This window comes from Vigna angularis, chromosome 1 (genome assembly GCF_016808095.1).
Source record: "Vigna angularis cultivar LongXiaoDou No.4 chromosome 1, ASM1680809v1, whole genome shotgun sequence".
Lineage (NCBI taxonomy): Eukaryota > Viridiplantae > Streptophyta > Magnoliopsida > Fabales > Fabaceae > Vigna > Vigna angularis.
Genome location: NC_068970.1, coordinates 3929071 through 3944623, shown reverse-complemented (window position 1 = coordinate 3944623; position 15553 = coordinate 3929071). Strand labels below are relative to the sequence as shown.

General features: G+C 29.0%; 1 pseudogene; it reads right to left on the bottom strand.

Annotated features, from left to right (window-relative positions):
- Positions 1 to 1112: 1112 nt before the first annotated feature.
- LOC108340612 (uncharacterized) lies at positions 1113 to 13639 on the bottom strand (annotated as a pseudogene).
- Between the last annotated feature and the right edge of the window lie 1914 nt (positions 13640 to 15553).

The window sequence follows — 15553 nt, the reverse complement described above, 5'->3', positions numbered from 1 at the left end:
ACCATATCCCAATATATAATGTTAAACATCAAAATCAGTATTTTTATAAATGTATTAACATGTTTAATTGTGTATCCAGAAACTTATATAATATTTTAGTGTGCAGGCAACATTGTATGAAGAATCTAAGAACTTTGAAAATGCTTACCATTCTTTTATTCTTAGTTGAAGGCTCACAATTAACACCAGTGATTTAGTTAACTTTGTACAAAGAATTCATTGTTGAATCCTGTAAAATCTTAAACATTTATTATACTAGTTCGGGGATCAATTATTTGTTATTTTTATTGTTATCTCCATAGTTATTTATTATTCACTTGTTTTTTAATTTGTGAGACAAGTAAGATGAATTGTTTGTTATTCAAATTGCTATCTTGATAGTGTTTACATATTAATTAACTAGTTTTGAATTTGTGGGTGAAGTATTAGTACCTTAGATGACATTGTTGATATTTGTGCCAAGCTAGGAAACCATATTTGAAGTAACATTTTGTGATTCATTCTATAACAGTACAGCACTACTTTCAATAATTTTAATTTCTTCCTCTTCCTTGAAGTCTCAAGCTGTTTCTACCACGTTCCTATCATCTCCGACTATTTTGTCCTAAGTTCTGTCCATCAAAAAGCATTTATCGGGGTAAGTTGTCTTAGGGGTAAAACTGTTAATACTTGGAACGAAAATGTTTCATAAGAAGTACCTCAATCTTGATCGGAGTGTAGATTTCTACAAATCCTTTAAGATTGGAATGTAGATTTCTACAAATCCTTTAAGAAAATAAACACTTCCCTGTACATAGCCACAATCTTCATTGAATCACAATTAACGCTAGTCCCCCTTGCAGAATCTCTCTTAAATCTTCTCAGATATCTCTTGTGAATTTTGGACAATCCAAGCATTGAGAGATCATGTAATTCATAAAAGAACCATCATGTTACAACTCTCCCACACACCAAAGAGAGAACCATCTTATTGTGGCATTGATAAACTTCAGTTTGTTATTGAATAATAGGCAAGAGTTTACATGAAAGAAAAGCAAGAATATAAAATAAAGGTAGAAGGAAACAAATGCCCGCAATAAAACAATCAGAAAACGGCACAAGCTGGAGGCTTATTTAAGCAACAAACAAATATATAAAATACTCACATATATATAGTATATATAAAAAAAATACATTACCAACATATACATATATATAAAAAACTATGTCGTAGTAGTTAACAAACAATAGCGATGATACACACATATACTAGTCTTAGGACATAAGAAAAACACCCAACCAGGAACTGCAACACACGATTTCAATTGACAATAGACATAATAGACATGAGTCTCAGCTTAGAAACCACCGCGAAGGCGAAGGACAAGATGCAGGGTAGATTCCTTCTGAATATTGTAGTCTGCCAAGGTACGACCATCCTCCAATTGCTTCCCAGCAAAAATAAGCCTCTGCTGATCTGGTGGGATTCCCTCCTTGTCCTGAATCTTTGCCTTCACATTATCGATTGTATCAGAGCTCTCCACCTCCAAGGTAATGGTTTTCCCTGTCAGAGTCTTCACAAATATCTGCATTCCACCACGAAGCCTCAACACCAAGTGCAGAGTGGATTCTTTCTGGATGTTATAATCTGCAAGGGTACGCCCATCTTCCAACTGCTTCCCAGCAAAGATAAGTCTCTGCTGGTCCGGTGGGATGCCTTCCTTGTCCTGAATCTTTGCCTTTACATTGTCAATAGTGTCAGAGCTTTCAACCTCCAAAGTTATGGTTTTCCCAGTTAAAGTCTTCACAAAAATCTGCATTCCACCACGAAGCCTTAGCACCAAATGAAGAGTGGATTCCTTCTGGATGTTATAATCAGCAAGGGTACGCCCATCTTCTAGCTGCTTCCCAGCAAAGATAAGCCTTTGCTGATCTGGTGGAATCCCCTCTTTGTCCTGTATCTTAGCCTTTACATTATCAATGGTATCAGAACTTTCAACCTCCAAGGTAATGGTTTTTCCCGTCAGAGTCTTGACAAAAATTTGCATGCCACCTCGAAGCCTCAAAACCAAGTGCAAAGTAGACTCCTTCTGGATATTATAATCCGCAAGGGTTCTTCCATCTTCAAGCTGTTTCCCAGCAAAGATAAGCCTCTGCTGATCGGGGGGAATACCCTCCTTATCCTGAATCTTGGCTTTGACATTATCAATGGTATCTGAACTCTCCACCTCCAAGGTAATAGTTTTCCCGGTCAAAGTCTTGACAAAGATTTGCATGCCCCCCCTCAAACGAAGAACCAAGTGGAGAGTGGATTCCTTTTGAATGTTGTAATCAGCAAGGGTTCTTCCGTCCTCAAGTTGTTTACCAGCGAAAATCAGCCTCTGCTGATCCGGAGGGATACCTTCTTTGTCCTGGATCTTAGCCTTCACATTATCAATGGTATCGGAGGATTCCACCTCGAGTGTGATAGTTTTTCCGGTCAAAGTTTTCACGAAGATTTGCATCTGTACAACCAGAAACTAAATCATCAAAACAGTGACAGAGATAGGCAATTCAATCAAACGACAAACCCTAATTCCTCCAAAATATCCATAAAACAATTAAACCACAAATTGAATTCCATAAATATATGGAAAAAATAATTTAAACATCTTCTAACTAAATATCGGTATAAATTCAATACACGCAACAACTCGATAGCAGAATCCAAAAGACAGCTCTATCAACACAATTAAAAGAAACAAAAAGATCGGTACGACAATACGATGATTACAGAAGAAACTGAACCTAAGATAAGAATGGGAGAGAAAGAAGAGACATACCTTGAAAGAAAAAAGAGAACGTCCAAACGATCAAGAAACTGCGAGATTGGGAATTTAGGGCTGAAAGATTGAGAATTGCAATGATCGATGTATGAAGGTTGGGAATGGTGAGTCGTATTTATAGGTTGGACGACGACTCATTGACAAAAATATCAATAAAGTAGCGAATACAAATTTGACACGTGTATGGCGTGGTCACTGACACGGCACGACAAGCATTACAATTTACAGACGGAACGGATTACGTTCTCTCTACAATGTTCTGGCAAATTCTATATTTTGCTTCTAACTTGGTTAACCACAAATGTTTGACTCTTGAATTAGTATCTTCTCTTTTTAAAATAAAAAGATTATTTCACACGTGTTATTACTATTTGTAAATTCTTTTAAAAGAGTCAAATGACCATCATAATAATAATAATGAAAGTGATGTTTTGTAATAAAAGAAAAAAATATTCATAACCTTAAAACTATTGGAAACATGTGTTTACACTTTCTTTTACTATAATAAAAAATAAAATATAAATTTTATCATAATCATTAAAATAATAAAAATATTACTAAATTTATATAATAAATCATTTTTATAATTTTATCATATATAATTTTTTATTGTAAATAATTAATTGAGTTTAAAAAACTTTATAATTTTTTAATGTAAAGTAATAAAAATTAATTTATATTAATAAAAAATTAATAATAAATTCTATATATTAATGGTTACAAAGAGAAAGTCTATTTATTGACAGTTATAAATATCTATAAAATCAAATTACCAAAGAAAAAAAATATGTTTTTATTTATTGTTTTAATTATTAAAATAATTGAGAATTTAAATTATTTGTTTCTTTTTGTTTTATAAATTAACATCATATTATCATCACCCTTTTCTCTTTTTATTTAACTAGGTCATTTAAGAGATTGATGAGTTTATTATTTGAAATTAATCCATCACTTCTTACCTCTCACCCAAAGAAAGTGTAAGTTCTCTTAAAAAAAAATGAAAGTGATTTATATAGAAATGTATAAAAAGGTTCAGATTCATGAAAATAAAATGAGATTTATGGAAAAGGAAACACCATCATATACCCTCTCTAAGTATGATGTCAATCTAAATCCATGATATATTTTCTAAATTTTAAGATTATATGAAAATCAAATAAAAAAGAGGTGAATCCTCGAAGAAAACATCTAGAAGGAGACATGATCTCGGAAGTTACTGAGAAATAAAAATTAAGGGTTTGAGATATAAAATCTGAAAGAAAAAAAAATATAACATAAGAAGAAAACAAAATAAAAACCGACAATATTATTATAGCATCCTTATATATTTAAATAAAATATTATATTTTTTATGCTGAAAGACTTTTTATATTATCATATTTTGTCCTAATGAATCTTACATGTTAATTCAAATTCTAAATCATCTTAAATCTTCGTTTTACAATCAACGTGGATGCATCCAATAACCTTTAAAATAGAAGATGTATCAATAAAAAAACTACACTCTTCATCATGAAGAGTTGACAGAGAAGAATGCAGCCTAATTTGAGCAAAGGTAGAGGCCGCACTAAATTTATCTTTCTGTGCTTAATATCTAAGTAAGGAAAAACTTCATTGAAAAGGAAACAAGTTTGCATGCTACACACATACTACTGAAACACTTCTACTATAGTTTTGAAAAGATATATAATTTTAGAAGAATAATTCATAAATTAAGAAAAATATGTGTTATTATTTTAGGTAGGAAAGTTGGGCATTTATACTCAAGAGATAAAAAAATATAATTAGATATTTTATAAAATAAAAAAATTATTTCATTTATTAAAAGGTAAAAATAACAAAGTTAAAAAAGACGTATCTTATTTTTATAATACTATATATATATATATATATATATATATATATATATATATATATATATATATATATATATATACCTTCTATCATCACTAAAAAATAGAAAATTCAATACCAAAATTAATATTAAAATAGATATTTTAATACTAATTTAGTAGTAAATAATAATTAATGAGACAACCTAACTCATTCCATACTTAATGATTCATTTATCCAATGTTAGATTGATAGCATTCAAAATAAACCATGTTTCATAAAAATACATCGAAAAACAAAGGCGACATACCTACAAACTTTATTTAAGGTAATGAAGAATTCAAATTTTTAAAGTCGATTAAACTTTACTCTAAAATTCGTTAAAAGGATTATCTCTAATTTGGATAGAGTGCATTCGACGATATTTCTAAAATAGCTTATTTTACACGATTAAAGTTCAGGATAATTTTAAATAGAAGATTTTGTTAATATGATTTAGCTATTTGAAGTTTAGTGCAATTCAATGGTTTTGAACCGTCCCTAATCTTTTATACAAGGATTTATCCACCACAGAATACAACACCAGCAGCAAGCAAAGTTTGACCATGCTAGCGATTAAAACAACACGAACCTTCGAGACAGAACGACATCATAATCGACTAAAAGAGTAATCAATATGGTTCTTCCTTCTTTTCATTACCAAGATGTGAGGAAGTTATGACATAGAAAGATCCTTTAAGAGCCCATTCCGGGGTAACTAGTTATCAATATTTATTTCTACCTTTATATCAAATTTCAGTTCCTAGAAAAAGTAATCTATTTGATCAAAATTTAAGAATGAAAGAGTGATGCAAATTTCTAAAAGTAATGTGTGAAACGAGAAAGATATTTTTTATTTGATTTGAAGAACACACGAGTTCAGGAGATCAGTTTAAAAACACAACAGCAGTACATACACAATCTGCTGATCAAGAGTACAACGAAACAAACAATTGGTGAAAAGTGAAAAACTTAGAAGCCACCACGAAGGCGAAGGACAAGGTGGAGGGTGGATTCCTTCTGAATGTTGTAGTCTGCCAAGGTGCGACCATCTTCCAATTGTTTCCCAGCAAAAATAAGCCTCTGCTGATCTGGTGGAATGCCCTCCTTGTCTTGAATCTTTGCTTTCACATTATCAATTGTATCAGAGCTCTCCACCTCCAAGGTAATGGTCTTTCCTGTCAGAGTCTTCACAAATATCTGCATTCCACCACGAAGCCTCAACACCAAGTGCAGAGTAGATTCCTTCTGGATGTTATAATCAGCAAGGGTTCGCCCATCTTCCAGCTGCTTCCCAGCAAAGATAAGCCTTTGCTGGTCTGGTGGAATCCCCTCTTTGTCCTGAATCTTTGCCTTTACATTATCAATGGTATCAGAGCTTTCAACCTCCAAAGTAATGGTCTTTCCAGTCAACGTCTTTACAAAAATTTGCATTCCCCCACGAAGCCTCAAAACCAAGTGCAGGGTAGATTCTTTCTGGATGTTGTAATCCGCAAGGGTTCTTCCATCTTCAAGCTGTTTCCCGGCAAAGATAAGCCTCTGCTGGTCTGGGGGGATACCCTCCTTATCCTGAATCTTGGCTTTCACATTATCAATGGTATCTGAACTCTCCACCTCTAAGGTTATGGTCTTCCCAGTCAAAGTCTTGACAAAGATTTGCATGCCGCCTCTCAAACGAAGCACCAAATGGAGGGTGGACTCCTTCTGAATATTGTAATCAGCAAGGGTTCTTCCATCCTCGAGTTGTTTCCCAGCGAAAATCAGCCTCTGCTGGTCTGGAGGGATGCCCTCTTTGTCTTGGATCTTGGCCTTTACATTATCAATGGTGTCTGAACTCTCGACCTCAAGGGTAATGGTTTTCCCGGTCAAAGTCTTGACAAAGATTTGCATGCCACCCCTGAGGCGAAGCACGAGGTGGAGAGTGGATTCCTTTTGGATGTTGTAATCCGCAAGAGTGCGACCATCCTCGAGTTGCTTACCCGCAAAGATAAGTCTCTGCTGGTCAGGTGGGATACCCTCCTTGTCTTGAATCTTTGCTTTCACGTTATCAATGGTGTCGGAGGATTCAACCTCAAGGGTGATGGTTTTGCCGGTCAAAGTTTTCACGAATATCTGCATCTGTTCAATCACAAACTAATCCATCAAGAACAACGTAGACACTAAATCCTCTTTGAGGATTTAGGGCTAAATTCTCAAAGCCCTAAATCCTCAAGAAATTGAAAACATAAAACCCTAACTAAAATCGGAAAATATGCTAATTAAATTCGTAGATCTCAGAATCGAAAAACAATTGCATGAATCTAATTCAAAGATGATAAAACCAGTAAGCATAGATCAAACATTCCCAATTGAAAACATCGGATTGAGAGTACGATTATCAACGAATCCCAAGGCAAAATCAATCAATTGAAATTAATCCCATCAGGGTGACGAAAAGGATGAAAAAGAAGAACCAGAAGTACCTTGAGAGGATAAAAAATGCTATCAAAGATGTGCTGAGATCAAGAATTGGGAACTATAAACCGATATTAGAGCGATGCGTCAAAGATTAGAGGGAGGGTTATATTTATAGCTTTTTTGTGAGAGGCGGTTGCAAAAATATCCCTACGTTAACGAATAAAGATTTGCCACGTGTACTATGATGATAAGGATGACACTCAAAATAAGCATCACTACGTAAAGGATTACAATTCTGCAACTGTATATAGATTCTATTTTGAGCTCTTAAGTTATAATATAAAAATAATTTAAGATTAAGATTTTATATTTTATTTTCAGTTTTACCTAATAAATAAAAACAATTTAAATTAAAACAATTAATTTACAAATTTTACCTGGCTCTTTTTTAAACTTTACTGTTTTTTAATTTGACCGTTTTTAAACTTTTTAATTAACAAATTACCTACAAAATAAATAAAAATATTAATAATAAAATTATACAAATTATTTATATTTAATTTTGTAATTATAATAATAAAAATATTAATAATGTTATTATTATTTACTATCATAAAAAGTAACTAGTATGTATATGTAAGACATTTATTTTCACTTGTCATTAAACAAAAAGTGTAATATAAATAACATGAGTTAATTAAAGAGAATATTTACTATAATTAATGATAAAAAAATTTAAAATAATTGAAATGTAAACATTATATTTTAAATAAACGTTAAAGGTATCATATATGTATATCCATAAGAAATAAATTAAAATTTCATATGAAGTTATACATTGGAGATATCTTACTTAATATTGTGATTGTTTACTTCTCCATAAATCTTTTTATACTCTTTAACCATGCTTTTGAATAATATATAATAATAACTAATATTATCCAATTAAAAATAAATATTACTGAAAACATTTATACGGTATTTCTAAAAGGTAAAGATTGGAAGTTTACTTTTAATGAAAAAATAACCTGTTATTATATTAAATAATTCGATACAAATAATATGATATTTACTACTTACATATTTATCTTTTTGAGGTTATGTTTATATTTTTTAATAAAATAATTCTCTTAGAAAATTATTAAAAAATATTTTTCAACAATATGGTTTATAGGAAGTGTTAATTTTTAAAAGTGCATTTGATATATTAAGTTTTTCGATAATTAAAAAATGAAAAATCTCATTTTGGATAATGCGTTTTTGTGTCTTTGAAAAATCTCATTTTAGATTCATCAAATCATATGATTTATTAGACATAATATTATAGGTTGATTCGCTTTTTTTCAAAATATGAATTAAACATTCACGTAATTATACTATTATATTATTCAAAATAATTATACTAATACATAATCAATTTTATATAAAAAATCTAAACTTAGTTCTTACATTTCTATATTTATAGAATCTAAACCTAGTTCTCATTGTCATATATTTACATAAGTGCATCAACATTTTTCTCTTGAAATAAACACATGTAGTTTTTCATTTACTCACACCACTAAAAATAATCATTACAGAAGAAGAACCAACACAAACATAAGAAAGAATAAGCAAGTTTATAAAAGAAATAATCATATAGCTTTTTTTTCAAAATATAAATTAAACATGCACATAATTATATTATTGTACTTATTCAAAATAATTATACTAATACATAATTATATTATTATAGTTTATAAAAGAAATAATCATAGGTTTTTTCAAAATATGAATTAAACATACACATAATTATATTATTATAGTTATTCAAAATAATTATACTAATATATAACGAATTTTTTTATTTACTCGAATGGAAATTTTGTTCGGTTAGACGAGTTTTTTTGTTATGGCAAAATAGTGAGATTGTAGAGTTAAAGAGTTTTTAAGAAGAAAATATACACATTCTTATTTTTCTAAAACAAGTGAGTTTTTATTCTTTTAAAGAAATGTTTTGCGGGTTTTACAAATATATAATCTATAATCACTTTTCCAGTTTTTACTAAGTTTTGCAGAATTCTCCTAATATTATTTTCTTAGTTTTAATGTAGACATACAATTTAATTAAATTGTACATTAAATTATTATTTATATGTTAATTCAAATAATAAAAATTATTTAATTAATACAACTATACATAAGAACTTAATTAAGAGACTTTATTTTACTTAGTCTGACCTGTTTATTAGTAAGTTGAAGACATTTGAATTTAATATATGATTGATGAGTTAAATAGATTTATTTACTTAATTAAAAAAATTATAATTTTTTTAATGTAACATTCTTTTAATATTTAACAAAATCCAAAAGTTCAAATGTATTTTATTTATTTTTCCTCATTTAGACAATAAATAAATTATTTATTTCAAAAAAATAAATCATAATTTTAAATTGAATATAAATAATTTCAAATTGTAACCTAAAATATTTAAAACGGTTTCACCACATCAGTTCTTAATAGACCAATCCATTTTTGATTCGTACTAAATAATTTCTTTAAAACGAATCCATTCTGATTCGTACTAAATTCATAAAAAAAATTAATCCCACCTAACTCGAACAAACTAAATATAAATTTTAATCTATTTTAACAAATCTATGTATTACTACTAACATTTTATTAAACATATCAAAATCTCTCTCATGCATGCAAATACACATAATTTTTTTTAGTAAAAAAATCATCTCATAATTAAATAAACATATCTATATATAATGCTTATTCAATAAAATATTCAGTATTTCATCTCCACCTCTAAGGATTTCATCTTGTACCTCAAATTTCCTAAAATGTCCCTAATTAATAAGTGATTTAAAAGTTTAATATTTTATTATTGAGAATTTCTATGCACGGCATTGACTCCAAACATGCATTCCTACTGCACCTGTGCATCCCTTCACTCATGCACCCTTGCATCCCTCTACCTCGTTTCATCTTTATAAAAAAAAAAACCTACACCTTTGAACTACAGTTATTTCATATATTTTTCTTCGAGTTATTATTTTTTTAATTATTTTTAAAATTATATATAATTTTCTACGAATTTATAATGTAATTATATAATTTTTAATTAATATAAATTAATTTCTATAAATTTATTAAAATTAATAAAATTGATTTTGAATAAGGATAAACTTAATATCATATCGGATACAAAAATTTGAATTTGTAAAAATCGGATGTGTAGATCTGAGGATGAAAATTTCAGATATCAATATTACTGTTTTAATTATTTTATTAGTTTATAATTATTTTTAAAATTATGTATGATTTTTTTATTAGTTTATAAGAATAATATAATTTTTAATTAATATAAATTATTTTTTATGAATATATTAAAATTAATAAAATTAATTTAGATTAAAAATAATTATGCATATCCGATATATATATATATATATATTCAGATATCCACATCCGAAGTTTTGTTTTAGATATGAAATGTAATTCATGCCATTATATTTTTTATTCTTAATTGTTTTTTAATAATTTGATTATTTGATTTTTATTCTTTTAATAATTTGATTAATTAGTTTTTATTCTTTTAATATAAAAAAATAACTATAAAACAAATATTAAAACAAAATATTTCAAATAATTAAAACAGAAAATTTAATATTTTAGAGAAAAAGAACCAAAATAGCTTCAAATTATAAAAAAGATATAAAACTTTAAAACAATTGAAAACAAAAAAAATTAATAAATTTAACTAATTCCTTAATATATTATTTGAAATAAATAACTATACATTCTATAAAATTTATAATTTCATTAAAAATAAATAAATTTAATTCAAATCTTTATATAAATAAATAAATTATTAAAATATAACAATTTAATTAAAATAAAATTCAAAAATACAATAACCGAAAATTTAAAATAAATTATTAATTAATTAATTAATTAAAACCACCAAAAAATAATTTTAAAAAAAGTTAAACACAACATTAAATGGCTAAATAATATTTAAACAGAACATTAAAACCCATTATAACAGTTACCAGTTTACTAAACATTAAATATAAATTTAAAAACATTGGAATAAAAGAAAATAAAAAACCTATGTACGCATGTCAAAATCTGGACTGAATCGCTTATGAACATCCGATCGAGTTCCATCATCTCTCCATAGCCAAACGACACCACCAACGTTGTCAAACGCAATCAAATGCTGGAGGGAGAAAACCACTCCGAGAACGGAGAGAGTAAGACGAAAGCGAGAGAGGGAGGAAAGAGCGAAAATGCCTAGACAACTAACTTAAGTAATGACATGCGAGAGAGAAATGAAATGAGAGAGAAAATATCTTTGTGCACTACTACAAAAAGAATCTTTGACCACTTTAATTTTTTGATGAAACCTCTTAAAACATTTTTCACTTTAAAAATGCTTAACAATCTCGGTTAAAAATATTCAAAATATTCTCTATATTCTTTCATGTAACACATGACCAGTTGAGAACTACAAATATAATAGTTATCACATTATTTCATATAACATTTAACAATTACACCACATTATTCAAATTAAACATTTATCAATATTAACAATTTGTCTTACTTTGTAAAAACTTGTGAAATGGACTCAAATACACTTATCATATTAGTTTGAAAATCTATTCCATTCATCACTTAACCTCATACACTTTTAACTAGCAATCACATAACACATCTAATTTAAAATTTCACTCATACGACCTATATAATTTAATATATGTTTAATGCGTACATTACTTAAAATTTCACTCATACGAATTATAAATTTATTATCTGGTTTATGCATACATTACTAGTTATTAATATCTATAAGGAATATTAAATATATTGCAAGTATATAACTACCAATCACAAGTTTTTCAAGAAATCACTAAAAATATAGTTATTCCACACAGACATCGATCATTGATATTAGTCACACTAAGGAAAACGCTTAAAGGCCACCACGAAGGCGAAGGACAAGGTGAAGGGTGGATTCTTTCTGAATGTTGTAGTCTGCCAAGGTACGACCATCTTCCAATTGCTTCCCAGCAAAAATAAGCCTCTGCTGATCTGGTGGGATGCCCTCCTTGTCCTGAATCTTTGTCTTCACATTATCAATTGTATCAGAGCTTTCCACCTCCAAGGTAATGGTTTTCCCTGTCAGAGTCTTCACAAAAATCTGCATGCCACCACGAAGCCTCAAAACCAAGTGCAGAGTGGATTCCTTCTGTATGTTATAATCCGCAAGGGTCCTTCCGTCTTCAAGCTGTTTCCCGGCAAAGATAAGCCTCTGCTGATCTGGGGGGATACCCTCCTTATCCTGAATCTTTGCTTTCACATTGTCAATTGTATCTGAACTCTCCACTTCCAAGGTTATGGTCTTTCCTGTCAAAGTCTTGACAAAAATTTGCATACCACCTCTCAAACGAAGCACCAAGTGCAGGGTTGACTCCTTCTGAATATTGTAATCAGCAAGGGTCCTTCCATCCTCAAGTTGTTTACCAGCGAAAATAAGCCTCTGCTGATCAGGAGGGATTCCCTCTTTGTCTTGGATCTTGGCCTTGACATTATCAATGGTATCTGAACTCTCCACCTCCAAGGTTATGGTTTTTCCAGTCAAAGTCTTTACAAAAATCTGCATACCACCCCTTAACCGGAGCACCAAGTGGAGGGTGGACTCCTTCTGAATATTGTAATCGGCAAGGGTTCTCCCATCCTCAAGCTGTTTACCAGCAAAAATCAGCCTTTGCTGATCCGGAGGGATACCCTCTTTGTCCTGGATCTTAGCCTTGACATTATCAATGGTGTCAGACGATTCTACTTCAAGGGTTATGGTCTTGCCAGTCAAAGTTTTCACAAAGATCTGCATCTGTTCAATCAGAAACTAAACCGTCAATAACATAGATATGTAGGCATAGTTCGACCACATACTCTAGCCTCAGAAATGACAACAGAGTTCAAATAACAAACCCCTAATTATAAACCGAGGATGTATATGGGAAGTTTGGCTAACAACAAACCTATTACAGAATCCATCAGACCACAAACTCTACTTCAACCACAAACCCCAGCCCCCATAAATGATTAAAAATAATTGAATCACAAACCCTAAATTAAAAACCGACAAAGTATACGGGACATTTTGCAAGAAACAAACAGAGTACAGACCCCAATCAGACCACAAATATTGCATAAAACAAACGGATTAAAGAACAAGAAAAGGTGATATAATCAATTCTAGTTCCACGACAAAAAAAAACGACCAACAAAGATTAACGTAAGTAAAAGATCGAGACGTGGATATGATCAACGAAGAAGACCCAAAGTATAACTCAATAAACTGAGGTTAATCAGATTGCTATTTAATGAAAAAACTAAGAAAAAGGGAGAGAAGAGAAAGGTACCTTGAGAATTGAGACGGAAACTCGAATCGAAGGATTAAAATAGCTAGGGTTTTGAGATTGGGAATATAGGGTATCGATATATGCGAAGAAGGATGACGAAGGAGTAGTATTTATAATGTGGTTTCGCTTACTGAATGACCAAAATATCAATGGACTAACCAATAATAATATGCCACGTGTATGGTTGTTGTAACTGATACGGCAAGATAAGCATTACTTCATGGATTACGCTTCCTTCTAGGTTAATCTGGTAGATTCTATGTTTTGTTTTCCTAATATCGTCAAAGATAAGATATAAAGAATTTTCTTGCGCCAATATCTCTCTTAATTTTTTTAAAGCAAGCTTTTAGATATGTATGATAGCAAAAATCTAAAGAATTTTATTTTAAAATAAATTTTTTTATATTTATAAGAAAATAAATTAAGCAAATTGCTTTTATAAATTAAATATTTATTATTTTAAACTAACTTTTATAATATGTTAAAAATAAGTATATATTAAGCTTATGATAACTTTATATTTTACTTATTTAGTTTTATAGATTTACACTTATTTACTTTTAATTTGAATTTGAATAAAATACAATTTGACAATATATATAGATTGTTTTATTGTATTATCGTATCTGTCTATAATCTGAAAGGTGAAACATATTAAATATTTATTATAGTATCTTTTAATTATTTCATTCATTTTTATTTAAAAAATAATTTTATTTATTATGAAATATTATTAATATATTTTTAACGTAAATTTTATATATATATATATATAAATTATTTATTCATTCCTTGTGTTTTAGTTGTGATATAAGATCCAATGACAGATAAAATTGTTTACACCCGTTCTTATTAAAAATTTATCTTTATTTCAATCCTTAACAACTATAACATTTTTTACTCATTAACTTTCTCATCCGAAACCAACATACCCATATTCATGCTCATATTGTTCTTTATTGTTTTAAATATTAATTTAATAATATTTTTACAAAAAAAATAAAATAAAGATATCATAATACTTTTTTTATCAAAATTATATAGTATTTCTTCTCTTTAATATAAAATATTTAAAAAATTATAATTATATAAATATCAAATAAGATTATCAAATAAAAATTAAATTAATATCAAATGATTATGGAAATTAATGAAAGATGATTAAAGATGTATCTATAAATAAGTTATGAAATTAATGAACAAAAGAAAAATTAACACGACGACTTATTTGGATTATCTAAAAAATTTAAATTATTCCAGTAGTTTAAAATAAGTATGGATAAAGGACAAAAATGAGTATTAAACGGATGAGTATTAGACGGATGAGACAAATATATACATAAACATTATTGTTCTATATCCAATTTGAAATAATTAGAAATTACATGTACTCACACCTAGTCAATTTATTAGGATTTTTTATCAAAATGGGGATAGATTTGAAGAATTATTATGTATAGTTCATTTTCTATTCCTAACGTTGTGTTTGTTTACGTGGATACTTTTGTTTACAGTGATATGCGAAGATAGATTTGTGAAGAAAATGATATTCGCTTGAAACGATTTGTACATAGGGAAAAACAAGAATTTGCGAGATTTGAACGTTATCAGCATTCCGCTAATCTGAGAAGATTTGCGATGATTTAGGTGGAAAAGACTGCTTTGCCTTGTACTATTTTAAAATTTCCAAACACACCATTCAGCCATGGTTAACATAAAAAATGCATGAACTGTACTTTCACGAGTAGGGACGACTATTCTTGGCCATGTGATTTACCACTTTCCACTATCTTTGCCAATGTATTTATGGCTTTTGCAGCGTTCTTTTGCAGCCATAACACTGTGAGAAAATTCTCTGTTTGACTATACAATTCACTGAAAAGAAATTTAAATATGATTTAAAGAAAAAAGGTTAAATAAAATAAAAAATTGGACAACCACTATATTAAAATAATTCTATTTATTTCGTATAAAATAATAGTTATAAAACATTAAGGTCAACATTTTTTTTAAAGGAAGCATTAATGTCATTAAATATTACGCTTTTCAATGACATT